General features: G+C 37.7%; 1 protein-coding gene across 2 annotated transcripts in view; it reads left to right on the top strand.

Moving 5' to 3' along the window:
- The window catches only part of TSHZ1 (teashirt zinc finger homeobox 1), a 54583-nt gene that overhangs the window by 27664 nt on the left and 14601 nt on the right, over positions 1-12318 (top strand). The window lies entirely within an intron of this gene.

Here is a 12318-nt window from a genome sequence, read left to right as displayed (position 1 = left end):
AAGTTGCCAGTAAAAATATTGTATAGGTGAAGGAGGTGAGATATACTTACATTATTATCTGCTGTGCAAATTCGGGACAAGGGCAAGACTCCCCTCTCAAGAGCTGCAGTAGTTCTCCATTTAATGATCTAGTTTTGGATAATATTTTTATGCCGGCATAAGGCCCGATCCTGCAAATAGTGAGAGTCCGGAACTTCCATTAAATTGAGTGAGAGTTGAGGGGTGGGCCTGCACGTCGTAGGCTCATCCAGTGTGATTCTTATCCTGAGCATGTGGCAGTACCTGTTCATTCTGAATATGAGGCCACATTTTTGCACAGCTGCAGAAAAAATAGTTTGTGGTAGAGTCAATATAAAAGATACTTGATTTAGAGCTGTCTCGCGTCTCCTGCTATGGTGGCAGAATTAAGTGTTTACATGAAGAGTAGAAGATAGGACATTCTGTTTCAAACTAAGATGCTGGCTTGGTGTTATGATATTTTAAAGTGTGTTTGGTGGGTTTATTTTATTTTATTTTATTTTAAAGCATCAGGGAAAGAGTTTGCTGTTTCTGAAGTTAAAGCCTGTGAAATTCTGGTTTCTGGCATTCTTTTGCTTTCCCATGCAGCCCTGCTGTAGTGCCCCTGCAATGACCTCCTCTCTAACCTGGATAGATTACCCATGAGGGGTCATTTGGTTTCCATCCTTGTGTAGCCATGGCCATCTCATTTAAAGGGACCCTGACGCACAGTTCTTTAAGTCCCCTCCATTGTACAGTGACCGTTATGTATTCTGTTAGTAGATGTCATCTTACTTATTTTCCTGATCCTTCCAGTGAGTGAAAACTGTGTTTAAAAAAAATCCCTAAAACAACACAAAAGGAAAACACAGCAAGGTACATCATTGCTGTCACTCCATGTCCCATGTGCAAACAAACTGCAGATGTGGGGCAGTTGCTGTGTGTTTGGTTGGACGTATTTATGAGGGGGAGGTAGAAAAGTTAGGTTTTTTGCTGTTCAGCCAAAACCAGCTAAATTTGCATCACAGCGTTTTGCTTCAGAGCAGTCATAGAGATAGTTGCTTTCTGCGAATGCGTTTTGCTCTCCTTGCTGTTAGAAGGCCCTGGGTGTAAGGCTCACGTTTTACCTGCTTGAGTACTTCCTATTGAGATGCTTTAGTATATCTCAAAGTGTTCATTCTGTCCTGCTTCAATCTGAGACATTATCACGACAGACTGTGTGATCTTGCTTTCTGATACGTTCCAGTGTATTGCCAGCTCCTAGCAAATCTGCTGGTGCATTGCTGCTGACAAAAGGAAGGTTCAAACCTGGTGATTGCCTCCTTGAAGACCTTGGTACCTAGCCTACTTGAATGTCACAGGCTTCTAGCAAGGACTGTCAGTTACATGCAAATGGTTTGAAACGCTTTTGATATTGTGACGTGGGTTATTGACCACTAGAATAAGAACATCTGAGCCTTCTCCTCTTGGTTGTAGTAAAACCTTCAGACTTGGCATAAACGGCAGTTTTTTTGGAGAAGGGGAAGGCTAGATCTTTCTTCTCCAAGGCACTGAAGTGGTTTAATTGAAAGAACAATTTGATTTGCTGCTGTAGCTGCTGCTACAGTAAAATAGCTTGGAACGCTAGCAAATTTTTACTTCTCTCACCCAAACCAAGGATTTAATACTGGCAGGTGAACTTCTGAAGGCTGCTATCAAGTATACAGAGACAATAACTGTCTTGGAGGTGGAACTTTGTCAATATTTTTTGCCTTGGGCCAAAAAACATTCACAATAATGGAGTGCTAAACCCTGCTCAGAAATGTTGCAGCTAGAGAAAGGGGAATTTATTCCAAGTTTTAGAGTGCAGTATTTTGGTAGGATGTGTGGTTTCTTAATCATCCTTATGTTGAAGCATCAACCATCAAGACATTTGGGGAACACCTAAAGGCACTTTTTGTTCAGTAGGAGCTGACCTTATACTTGAAGCCATGCAAAACTGGCTACATTATTGGCCTTAATATTATGTTATCATGCATGTTTGAGCCAAAATGTCTTGTCTTCTGCCCTGTGACCCATGCAGACGATTTTTTATTATTATTTTTAAGTATCCATAGTGGGACAGGGGAGAGAAAATTCCAAATTACAATACTGAGAAATTAAATAGATGTTTGTGAAGCTGCTTTGCCTGTTTCTTTCTGAAATGATTTTGAGATGATAATCATAAAACGATTCAGAGAATAGATAATAGAAGCCTCTTGGGATTGTTCGTATAACATGAGTATTTTATAATGCCATAAATAGCAAGCCAACTAAGCTCTTAAAAACTTATTTTATTAATGCACATTGATTTATAATTACAAGTATTAAGCCCAGGAATACAGACAAATGCTTGTTGTTTGGAAGCAGGTAAACAATTAAAGGAATAGCTCTTAGCTGCAATGGGCAAAAGCAGGCAAGAGGAAGGGAACTCTCTGCTCCCAAGTGTGCCAGCCTCAAGGTTAACTTTCCCCCAGTTAACACTCCTAGCTTTTAGCAATGTCTTTGGTTCCAGTGTATGAATGCAGAAGTAAACAAAAAGGGACCATGTTAGATTCAGCTGTTTTCAATAATCAGCAAAGAAATACCAGTAGATGGTATTTTCCAAATTAAAATAATAATAATAAAAAATATGTAAACTAAAAATATATATAAACTAAAAAATACCTTTAGAAACTGATCTTTCTTTTCCTTAAGTCTTTTGTATTTTTAGATTAATTGTAGGATGGGAAGATTGTGACCATGAGTGACAGTCAGCTTTCAGATACACAGGGGAGTTCACTCTAGAACTCCGTGGTATTTTCTTATGAATAAAATGGGCATTATGCTGTAAGGAACTTGTATGGGAAATGTTAATCCTGCCAGATTCTGGTTGTCTCTGGTTTATGGCTGTATGAAACATCTGGAGGTCTTTCGACGGTAAATGTAGCTACATCCAAAGAGTCAAGAAGTGCATTTTATTAGTTATCCAAGGTTTTCTACTTTAAAGGTAGCTGAGTGTGTGCCATGAATCTCACTGCCTAGGTATAGCTTTCATAATATACACGGTATTGTTTGTTATTCCTTAAGTCATATAATATCCACTAATGCAATGTTGGATTTTTCTTCAGATAGAACCAAGTCATAAAAATTAGATTTTATTTTCCATTACAGCTGCAAATTAGTGTCATGTATATGTATAGTATTTTCTGTAAGTAGGTGTGGGATTAAAATAGTTTTTGCAGCTAACTTGCTTGTTTACCATCTCCCAGCTAAGTATTAATATTCTTATCATTACTGCTGAAAAATGAGTATCCTCTGTAGTTTCATGACCTCTTGTATTTTAGTATTCTAACATACTTACAGGGTTCCCTGTTCAAATAAATTCATGTTTGGATCAGAAAACACAAACCCTCATGGATTTGCATTTTGCCGTCCATGCACTTGATAATTTTTATGAAAAGACCAAACAGGAAAAGGCAAAGCCTCGAGGTCTCCCCTCACATTTTAGCGAAGATTTAACAGCAGGATGACATAGTGAATAAGGGCCAGCTTCTGTGATTTGCTCAGTACCTCCTATGATTTACCCTTGGTGCCAGTAAGGGCAGGCAGTATTTTGCAGAGGATATGCATCCCATGGTAGGAGCAGGTCCTAAGAGTTTTACAAAACACACTGCGAAGCAGCAACAGAAGTTGTAATCCAAACAAAACCACACTTTTCAAAATAAAAGGAACAAGTATGTTTTAGATTGTAGCTTTTTTGGAGAGTTGGTTGTTTGTGGAGAGTTTGTTTGATTGATCTTTTTTAATTGCAATAGCTGATGTATGTGCTACTTAACCATCTTGAGCAATACTGAGTAAGTCACTCAGCCCTCACCACAGAGCTGGGGACCCAGCCGGGCTGTGCTGCCTGTACTCCAGAGCACGCTCCTGTTGGTGAAAAGCGTTCCACTGCAGGCGCTGGGTGAGAGCTGGCTATGCCCCTGCATCTGGTGGGAAAACACTGTCCGATAATGCCTGTTGTGCTCCTCTCCTTTACCTGTAACCTCACACGTTCGTTTCCCTACATTGTCAGTGCATGTATTCTGCACCGAGGAGTATGTAGATGTCGAGATTGTACTATTAAAATTTGAGCTTTTCAAACACGAACTAACAACTGATGAAAACACTTTTTCTGTTCATTTGCTTTAATGGGCTCCTCAACCATCCAAACTAAAATAATCGTACAAAAATCTAACATTTCCTTTGGAACAAGGAGGTAATTTTCCTCTTTCTCCTCTCTCCCTTCACACAGATGATCTTAAACATCTAGGGCTGGGCAGCTCTGAGGAAAGCTGTTTCTCAAATGTTTGCGTGGCACAGATTTTACATTACTGCATCTCTTATCCTCTAACCTTGTACCATTTTTTTGCCCGGTTAGGGGAACAATTGATGGATTAAAAAGATGTATTTAGCAGGCCAAATTCTTTCATCTCTTATACCGATGCTACATCAGGAGAGTCCATGAGTTAGTACCTGTGTTAGTGAATGCAGAATTGGATTTTGCCTTTATCTGTTTTACTTCATGCATTTATTTTTGTCAAAGCATATTGTGTTTACTCACAGGTGTTAGTTATTGTAGCAATAATTTTCCTTCTTCTTTGGTTTTGGTAGCTCTACGAACATTTGCTTGCATACAGACAGCTTGCTCCTGTTGTTTCTCCCTGCTCTCTTCCAGATATTAAGTCACATGAGGAAACAAATGACAGCGTGTTTTTGTGGTACTGCTTTTTGGTTAGCTATTGATGTACTTTCCACAGGTGTTCTATATGATCAAAAATGTGACTAAACTGAAATAAGAGAGGTCATACATCCACAGGGGATAATGATTTCTGGCCATAGTGCTAACAATAATGATACTTAGCTGGGACACAGTAAATAAGCATGTAAGTTAGGAGTACTCGATGTCTGTTCAGATGTCTGTTCAGGATTGGGATTTGTCTCCTTATTCAGACATGGCTACACTATAAAAATGTTCAAGAATTAATGTTCTCCTTGGTATTTGATTATACTGTCCATAAACCTCTGAGAAACATCACCTGCTGTAAAATTGATGAAAAACAAAGATGGGATTAAAGAAAACCCTGAGCTCCTTCAGCAATTCGTGCCTGGCTCCAACATTCTGCATGTTATTTCTCTACAGAAAGGCTCCTATATGCATCTAACCAAGAAAAGATACTTCCTTGCATAAGTGCATACGTGTGCTGTGAGTTTCTTATGTTCAAGCGAAGAAGGCTCTGGTTTGATTCAGAACCTTTCACCGGCCTAAACGCTGACTACCTAATCAATGGGGAAGTGAGACCTTCTTAGATTGAATTAATTCCCAGGTTTATCTTTGCTGTTATCGATGAATGTTTTGTGATTAATATATAACAGTGTTTAAAATGAAATAAAATGCATGAAATGATAGTCGAGACATTTTTGGTAGGCATTATAGCATTTTAATGTTAATCTGAAGCAATTAAAGGCCAGATCTGAAACAGATGAAAGCACTCAACGTCTCCAGTGTTAGGAGACAAGTTAGTTGAAAATGATTTCTGAAAAAAACAGAAGCTATTGATTGTGTTATTTGTGAGCATGGTTATTATGAACATCTTAAATGCTATTCCGTTTTCCTGTCCTTAAAGCAAATACACAAACAAAAACACAGACAATATGCAGGAACTTACTGCTGCTTTCACTTAACGATGGTCTTTCATTGCAGCCTTTTTGTGGTTAGAGTAACGGAGTTGGGGGTCATGGCACATAAAATAAAAGCTATGAAAGGGCATGTCTTTTGAAAAAGAAAACAAAAAGTTGTAAATAGAAGACAGTACTGAAAATTAAAATGATAAACTGAAAAATATTGCGATTGAACTTTTTCTGAAAATGCAGCTAAATTGCTACTCTTATTTAGGCTGCAGCACTATGAACAGTGACTTTATTTGGGGGAAGAAATGCGAGGAATTTTATTCCTCCCCATTCCCATTTGTTTCCTGGCATCTTCTGTTGATGTTTTTCTCTATTTTTTCCATTATTATTTGCTAAATATATTATGACATTTTATTTACGTTGGTCGAGAGCTTTGAGACCTCTGTGTGGCTTCACCATTGTAGCAATTTCACAAATAAATCACTGATCATTGTGCAGGAATATCACAGTTTACATGAAGAGAGCATTATTTTTATGGTAGAAGAAGCAGGTTTATACTGGATAGTTGGATTACTACATCAGTAGGTATGCATACAGAAAACACCCGCTTGTATCTTTCTTTTTAATTAGCACTTAGTAGTTTTTATTAAAGCAGTGTGTTACAGAGGGATTTTGGAAGTACAGTGGTGGAATCTACATTCTTTGAGAAGACATTTCATTTTGTGGACATACTTTATTTCTGCATGTGTAAAATAAGGATACTTTGTTAGTCTTTTGTTAATTTCCAGATAATTAAACATTATTATCTATTTACCAATTAATAGATGTGATCTGTTTACAATATCAAAGATTTATATAAAGCACCCAGCTATAGCTGAAGCTCTAATTAAAATACATCATTGTTTGTCATGGTTTTAAGGCGAAAATTAAAAAGCGTTGCCAAATTAATCTTCAATCAAGAGTTCATTAATTAGCTAACCTTTTGTAAATGGGCTGCAGTTTGATGACAGCTCACTAAAGGACCATTTAAATGAATTCCTGATTGTATCAATCAGGCAGGGGAAAAGAATTAGATTTGCGGCTCTTTTGCAGTAGTTCCTGCAAACATTTCCCCAATATTTAATGCACACAATGGATGTTAAACTATTTTAAAGTGATGAATCCTTTTTATTACTGTCCCAAACTCTGTTACTTCTTGCTGTATATCAAAAGGAAAAGTATAACGCTGCCAAGGTTTCATGATCCTGAACAGAATATTGCAGAGGAATATGCTTTATAACATAGTAATAAGCAGTTGCTTGAAATAACATCATAACTTTCCCTGAGAAAAACGTTTTGAACAAATTATTGATTATATAATAGTCTTTAGTAAAATTTACTTTGCTTCTGTCATGAATTTTAAAATAGAGGCCTTAAGTGGTCAGGTACTTCAGCTGCTTTTGTGCTGGTAATATAAAATTTTGGGACCTCTAGACTATCTGGAAATGTCTGCCCTGAAAGTGAGAAATTAAAGGTGTTAGTGCTAGACTGGGGTGTATTTCTGTGTTACTTTAGTGCACGTGATATCTATCTAGACCCATCACAAGGCTCAAAAAAGAGGTTTAGAATGGGTTAATACATGATTTGGCGACTCCTTTTGTGGTAAATAGGTGGCACTGGGATTTTTTTTTTTGGCGTGGATTTAGTCTATATGTATGCCTTTTGTGGTTCTGTGCGAACATGTGTTTTATGAAAAGTATGGTCAAAATAACAGGCTCTATTTACTCTTGCCAAAAGTTCTCCTTCTAAACTTTGTATAAACACACATTTAGTTAGCATTTGGGTTGGTTATCTTCTTAGTGAAATAAAAAGGTTTGAATTTTTTTGGTGAATGGCTGCAGTTTTAGTCAGTAGATTCATATACTCAAAACTCTTTGAAATGAAAGTGTTAATTAAGGCCAAGAAAGATTGCATGCCAAAGCACTAAGTGACATATGCATATTATAGCATCTCAAATGTCTATGAATTGAACAGCCATGGTGATCTTTTTCTCACCCATATAAATATTTCCATTTGTTTTGTATTATATATACTGACATTATTAACCAGTTATCTGTAATTGATACATTATTCTAAGTTCTTGTAAAATATATCCCTATCTTGTTTGTGTAAATGATAGAAGTATGTTAAAATACAACTTCTGCTGAATTTATATTTTTCTGACCGGTATAGCATTGTACATTTTTGTTATCATCTGCCATGAGACAATAACCTTGTCCAGCTCTGCTACATCTGTTAAGTCTATGCTGCCAATTAAACCACAGAGCTGGTGTGGGATTTTTTCTTAGTCAAGGTGTTTATATCAACATTTCACACAGATACAGTAATCCAGTGTGATGGAAAATCAGGGTTTTTTCCTCTCTGCTGATTTGCATATGCATGTCAAATCTAGCTATGCCATTTTTTGTGGTACTGAGGAAAACAAAATGACCTTTACTCAAGTTCTTAATAGTGGAAGGTTCTTATGTTCTGAATTTTCAGGTGGTGGGGGGAAGAGCCTGGAAGAGTGAGCATTTGCTGATTACGCCACTGATGCTCGCAACAGTCTGATACAGTCTAATACACTAAAACTCTCTATGCCTTCCTGTTATAATTGCATCTCTGCTCAAGGCTACTATAGTTAGGCTACATTAAATCTCATTGTCAGTCAGGCTGCATAAGGCTCAGGAAGCTCACGGGCTGGAGCTGGGCAATGTGATCTTCCTCAAGAGCAACTTCTCTCGCTGCTACTTGCTCATCTCCTCGCAGACTGCGACATTACTGTGTACATAATGGACACCCCTTACATAAATTATGTAACTTGATTTCTCCCCCTGTCTGACAGACACAATTTGCTTAAAAATAAATATGAGCCTGGTAATCTAGGTTGCCCATTCTCCTTTTAGCTAACTGAACGTTATTTATTGTATTGGACAAAAATAAAAAGCAAAAAGTCACTAATTCGGTTATCAGCCAAAATATAACGCACATGTAGGAGATGGGTCATGTACACTTAACATGTATGATAAAATATAGGAGCTTTCAGCAGGGCTTCTATCAAAATAATTATCTAAGCAATTATCTGTGCTATTCAGCTAACTTTTGCATGTGATGGTGTTTCTGTGCTTTTGTGTTCGTCAACCTTACTGCTTTGAGTTCTCTTAGGAACTATTAGACTGACAGTTTTCAAATTGTGCAGAAAAGACAAAGAAAGAGAAAAGAGCTTTTTATAGAAAATTGTGCCTTTATTACAGGTAGTTAATAAGTATTAATATCGTAAAAAAATCAATGGATTAAACGCAGCTGTATGATGTTAACTGGTGCACAGATTTCGATCCTGTGCCGATTGCCTGCATTTTCAGGAGGTCGTCTTTAAGAGTCTCAACACTGCAGTTGTTTTCCTCCCAACTGCAATGCCATGTATGAAAAAAGGAAGGACAAGCAAACCCTGATGTGCCATGCTTGCGTGAATTTTGCAAACAGTATTTCTGATCGTGTAGATTGATACAAGCAGGAACATAAACAAGCTGTCCCTGAAGCATGCACTTCAGGATCATTTTGTCATTCAACTCGATGGTAATAACAATAATAATAGTAATAATTTTTAATGTTGTGGCTTGCTGGCTTCTGTGTGTATATCAAATTAGATATGTTTTAATTCTTGGCTGTTCAAAGGACACTTACGTATGGCAATGAACTGCCTAGGCTTCAGACAATAGTATCCGTCGAATTTTGTGTACAGACAGAAGAGTGCATACTAATGATTGTATACTTCAAAAAGACAAAAACTATTTTATTTTGTGTGAGGATTTGTATTGTTCTCCGTTGTCTTATATGAACCTGTTTTCATTTTAAGAATGTGGGCTTTGTCTAGCGGTAACCTTTGTATTATGCAATGGGAAACCTTGCAAGGAATAATAGTCTTTTATGAAAAAGTTTGCTGCTCTGTCATGGCAGTTTTAGTGCATCATGGGTCAGGAGAGAAGGACAGCTCATAGGTGGGAAACTCCACTAATACATTTGTATTTAGTGGTTTCAGCCTCCTTCTGAGTTACTGGCAAAACATTGAGAAAAGTAAACCATGTGCTTTTGTACTGTCATATTTGATTTGGGCTATATTCTCACTGTTGTTTGAAGCTAACATGAAACGCAGTGTCTGCATGACCCATTTTAGCAGCCCATTATCATAATTTCACTGTCGTATGGCCACTGAGTTAATGTACTTACAAATGACAGAGAAAGTGTGTTACATGACCTTAGGGTTTTCAAAAATTAAATGACGTAGGAGGTTGTATTTCAAAGAATTGTTAAAGAGTAGGGTTTTGGGGGGTTGGCTTTGGCTTTTTTTTTTTTCCCTTCCCCTCACCTTAAAGTGCCATAGCTTGTAACAAGAAGAAAGTATCTTTATTCCTTGACACACAAAAAAGCTAGAAGTTGAAGTTTTTCAAGCTCTGGATTTTAGCCATTAGCTTAATAATTTTGAGTATTGTGAAAGTCTGAATGCAGTCTATTTTAATTATTTTAATTATTTTTTTCATTGTCATTTGTCAATGTTCCTGGTATAATTGAGTTAAATTGTCTTTTGTATTTATTTATTTTGCTGGGAGTGGATTTTTTTTCTTGTTTGATTCTTTGTATGGTGTTTTTTAAAGGAATTATTTTGAGTGAAAGTGGCAAAGCAAGTACGTTTCCTGGATTTGCTACGATGGGGCCATCTTATGGTTGATCATGTGATGTGACAGTGCTGGGAATAATTTTGGTTTGAAAAATAAGCTTTTAAAAAAATGGCTTTCTTAATTTGAGTTTAAACCAGATCTGAATGTGTTTCTTAATTTAAGCAAGTGACATTGGCATTTTATCAGTGCACAGTGTCCCCATACTTCCCAAATTTTATGGTGTCATGAACTTACATTGCTAAAGCCCACCATAGTGAGTGATTGATGTTCCTTTCATCACAGAAGGGGTTACATTGAGGGTAAACCACCGTGGCTATGATATATATCCAGTAAATGAGGAAATGGCAGGAGAAACCACAAACATGTAGTCCAAGTGGCATATCCTCACCTTTTCCTCATAAAGTTAGGTATTGAAACCAACTGCCTTATCTTTCCCTTACCCTTGTGAAGTTGGAAATCCTGTAGGCAGCACTTTATTTGAAAGGCTTCTCCATGCTTCTGCTGCTTGGACTAGAGTTTGTACAAACAAAAGAGTATTTTTCTTTTTCCATAGAAGTAGACAGAAGTCTGGCTTACTGTAAAAAAACCAACCAACCAACCAACCAAAAACCAAACAAAAAAACCCCAACCAACCAAAAACCCCAGCCTTTGTTGTGATTAATATATTCTCTGAAAGTGAAACTATGTCACTAGCAGAAGGAATCCCAACATTTTATTTAGGGACTTATTTGGCAATGCTAGAAATGTAAAGTGGGAAAAAGGCCTACCTAAGCTCAATCTCCTTTACCACCCACAGATCAAGTGATTTGTGACTCTTGAGCTGGGTTTGCTCGTGTGGGCTTGCATCGGCAACCTGCTGTAGGCTGCAGTGTTGTTGTGTGATTCGGTAGATGAGTTGTGTGAGTGTTATTTTGACTTGGAAACCTCATCCAGGCAGATGCCACCTTTACATAAGTGGAAATCTTGTCTGATCAAGGACTGGAGGATGAATCAATATTCTTTCCTCAACTAGTGTTAGAAACCCTCTAGCCTCTGACCCTACTGACACGAATGGTTTTATTTAAAATTATTAATTTTTGAGAAAGCTCATGAATGTTATCTTAACAGGCTAATGCACCTTGAATTGGTTTGAAGATAAAATGTGATTGCCATGTGTGCCTAGAGATTACTGCCTTAAATAAATTTTGGAGCTCAAGACAATTGTTTTAAAAATATTATTTTCTATTTTTCTATCTGTGTAATTTCATAGCAAAGTTAAATAATAACGTAACAATAGCAAAAACGATAATACCAGAATTTATTTGCTGAATTTAACATTGTAAAATCGCTTTGTTGCTTGGTTTTCTGTGGCACTAAGGGACTGCTCTCATTTTACACCCAGGCAATCCCATTGATTTCAAATACAATCTAAAGAGGTTGTCTGCTTATAATAGAGGGCAGAATTTGACTTTCATTGCAGGGTGTAAGTGACGGCAAAATTTAACTTTAAGGTCTCAGTCCTGCAGGAAACCCCTAAGTGCAGCCCTGTTCATTAAAGAATTTAGCCATGCTTTTAACCTTAAATAAGATTCCTCTGCTCATGCTTATGTTTTGCAGAGCACTTAGGCACATGCTTACATTTCATTAACATCGGTGTGCCTGAACACTTTGAGGTAGGATGCCTGCACAGCTTCACGGATAGGAGCAGTTTCACCAGCTTCAAAGGTGTGAGCCGCGCGGTGGGTGTACCTGGCCCTGAGCGTGGTGGGACCTCCTGCCTCCAAGTGCCCTGTCCCCACCAGGCCATGCTCCTTCAGCAGCTGGTGGGGATCACTTGTGCTGCTTTCTGTTTCCACAGCTGGAAACTGTGGCCCCAGTTTCTGAAAATCCAGTTGCTGCTGCTTTAGTGGTTGCTGAGAATTCAAGTGGTGTTTGGTTGCTCTCGCTTTAAATTTTTGTGTATGTTATTCTCCCTGCTGCG

Source organism: Caloenas nicobarica, chromosome 2, assembly GCF_036013445.1.
Source record: "Caloenas nicobarica isolate bCalNic1 chromosome 2, bCalNic1.hap1, whole genome shotgun sequence".
Classification (NCBI taxonomy): domain Eukaryota; kingdom Metazoa; phylum Chordata; class Aves; order Columbiformes; family Columbidae; genus Caloenas; species Caloenas nicobarica.
The sequence above is the reverse complement of the archived record's forward strand: the minus strand, read 5'-3'. Positions and strand labels throughout refer to the sequence as shown.